Source organism: Rhineura floridana, chromosome 13 (genome assembly GCF_030035675.1).
Source record: "Rhineura floridana isolate rRhiFlo1 chromosome 13, rRhiFlo1.hap2, whole genome shotgun sequence".
NCBI lineage: Eukaryota > Metazoa > Chordata > Lepidosauria > Squamata > Rhineuridae > Rhineura > Rhineura floridana.
Genome location: NC_084492.1, coordinates 35,473,300 through 35,476,581, shown reverse-complemented (window position 1 = coordinate 35,476,581; position 3,282 = coordinate 35,473,300).

The following is a 3,282-nucleotide window of genomic DNA, read 5'->3' as shown; positions in this document are numbered from 1 at the left end:
ACAGAGAGAGAGAGAATAATTCTTTTTATGCAAAGGGTAGCAGTGGTTGTCTCTCCGCTAGTAAGGGAGATGGGGAGGGAGGGAGAGGCCAACACTCAGATCTTTGCGTGTCAAACCAAGTGCAACCCTCCCATGCGCAGTGAGTGAGTCTCTCTCACTCAACCACCTTCGGCACCCTGCCCGGCCACCAACTAAGGCACACCCACCCAAGCAAACATTTTCCCCTGGGGTGCAAAAAAGTTAAAACACTGCAAATGCAGCAAAGTGGCCAGGGAGGGAGGCAGAGGCCGCTTCACACACCAAGTGCAAGCACAGTATTCACACACACACACACACATCACCATCTCTCACCTTCACAGGTCTTTATCTCCATTCTGCTGCTGCCTCCTTCTCCACCTTCATCCACGTCCTTGCCCTCCAGCTCCTTTCTTCCTCCTCTCCATTCTTCTCCACCACCATCCATTTTTTTAACAATTGTTTTCTCCACTCCACCCTCTTCTCACTCTCCACCTCCTCCCTCATCACCTCCTAAACACCCACAGAGCACGAGGAAAGAGCGATGCTGCACAGAAGCCCAGTCTGAGGCATATGATTTTCATCCACAAATCAGAGGAGCAGAGACTTCCCGTGCTCCCCCCCACAGTAACACCCAAAAGTAATGCTGGAAATGTTAGAATTACTCCTCAAAAGTAATAAAATTACTCCTCGTTCTGTAACAATCAAAATGTAAAGAAATTACCCACTCGTTCCTCAAAAAAGTAATAAATTACAAGTAATTTGTTTTTTGTAATCTGCATCAGGACAGGGTGGAGAACAGTTTTCGGGTTGAGGGCCGCATTCACTTCTGGGCAACCTTTTGGAGGCCACATGCCGTTCCCCTGGTCAGAGGCCGTTCCCCTGGTCATTTGTGGTGGGCCCCAGATCTCCTTCCTGTTGCCCCCTTTTAAAAACTGTTTTTTAGAAAGCTTATAGGATGGCTGGACAATTTGAAAATCCCAGTTTGGGTGAGACTACCACCTTAATTTCACAGAGAGAGAGAGACAGAGACAGAGACAGACAGAGTGCATATGCAAATTGTATACAAATTTGTGTTGTAGGGCCTTTCAGCCCCTACACTTATATTTAATTATCTTCTTACCTTTATATCCCAGCTTTCTTTTGTCTGTCGTGGAACCCAAGGCAGCGCACCTGTGTACCTAAGAACCTACAAGTAAATCAGACTTTGGTTGTGCTCTCAGAGACATTGTATTCTGTACCCCTTGTCAACCCTGACAGTAGCACAGAGGATTGGGCCCTTTGTTTGTGTTTTTGTTCCTTCATTATCTGGCTCTGGACTGAGTTTAGCTCCTGGCTTCTGAACATTTGTGTGAATGTGTGTACTTAAAACAGACACACAATTCTCTTTTCATTGGTTCCGCTCTGTTGATTTGGGTTTCTTTTCCTTGTGAGCATTGCTATTAAAAACAAGCAGGCTAGCCTTAAATACCACTTGTTTTGTGGTGTTGCACTTTCTAAATTAAAACGCGCCACTCTTTCTTTGTGCTCGCAATTTACACATTGCAAATTAGGCGCATGCATACACACGCCATTTGTACATTTTCGTGTCTTTAAAAAAGGCCATTTTAAAAGGGTTGGAAATTTGTGGCTGGTCTGGAGGAAGGCATCTGGGTGTGTGCAGGACCTGTGTTTTGCATTTCGTCGCTAACTCCTCTCTCCGTTTCTCTAAATAGACTTTGGCACCCCATTCACGCGGGCGGTGTTCCCAGAACCAAAAAAAGTTCTGTAGAATGGAAATTTTGATTGGCTTTTCTGATGACAGCCATCAAAACAGCACCATTTTTGGGCAAGTAGGGTGATGGGGTGCATGCACTACAAAAATGTAAGAAGTACAGCTTGCTATTAATCCACCAAAGCTTTTGCTGAGGATTAACATTTGTTTCAAGATTAAACCAGTGAGATCTGAAAATAAGCAAAATGTCATACACACAAGACCTTTGAAGAGACCAATGTAATGCGAACAAGGTTAAGGATATCTACGCATTGTTCCTCACTCCCACTCCTCTCATGGACGGGTTCCTCGTTGCTATGCCCACTGGCCTGTGTGTGTTGTTGTTTAATGCCAAATCGGTACATAATAAGACCACACCCATCCATGATGTGATCATAGATGAAGATGCCGATTCGGTGTGCATTACCAAGACTTGGGTGGGTGAGCTGGTAGCAGTTGATCTGACCCAGCTTTGCCCACCTGGATACTCGGTGCAACACCAGCACAGGCTGCAGGGACAGGGGGGGAGGAGTTGCTGTGGTCTACAGAACTTCCATCCCTGTCACCATTCTGGAAACCATTCTGTCTTGGATCTGGCTGTGAGGCCCTGTAGCTGGTGTCGGTCCAAGGAGACAGTAAACTAGGGTTGCTGCTCGTGTACCGTCCACCCTGCTGCACAGCAGCTTCTCTGACCCAACTGGTGGAGGCCATCTCGGCTGTGGTATTGGAGGAGCCCAGAACAATAGTCCTGGGTGATTCCAATGTATATGCTGAGGCTGCCTCTGGTGTTCCGGCTCAGGACTTCATGGCCTCTGGGACAACTATAGGGCTGTCTCAAGTTGTCACCGACCCGAAGCATAGGCAGGACACACCGTTGACCTGGTTTTTGCTCCAGATGGAGGAAGGGGTGGTCTGGAGATTGGGGTGGTGGTGGATGTCACCCTATTGTCATGGTCAGACCACATCCTGGTGAAGTTTAGACTTATGACTCCGATCCTCGCCTGCAGGGGTGGTGGACAGATTAAGATGGCCCACCTGCACTAACAGAATCCACTGGTTTCCTGAATGCCCTGGGGGAGTTCCCAGTACATAGAGCAGGTGACCCTGTTGAAGCCCTTGTCACGCTGTGGAACAGCAAGATGCATCAGGCCATCTCTGTTATCTTTTTGGCACCTACTGAAGACCTTCCTCCTTCATCAAACCTTTTAAGCAGAGACCTTATCATAGTCTGAGTCTGTGTTGGAATTGCTTTTTAAGATGTTTTTCACCCTTTTTTTAAAGATGTTTTTAAAGCTTTTTTAACATTGTTTTTAAAGAGGTTTTGTTTTAATATGTTTTTAAGGATGTTTTTGGTTTAATATATTTTAAAGTCTGTTTTTATGATAGTTTAAAGTGTTTTTAGTGCTTTTGTTTGCTGCCCTGGGCTCCTACTGGGAGGAAGGGCAGGATATTAATTTAATTAAATTAAATTAATAAATAAATGCAAACTACAGAGAGACAGGGTCTCCATTCCA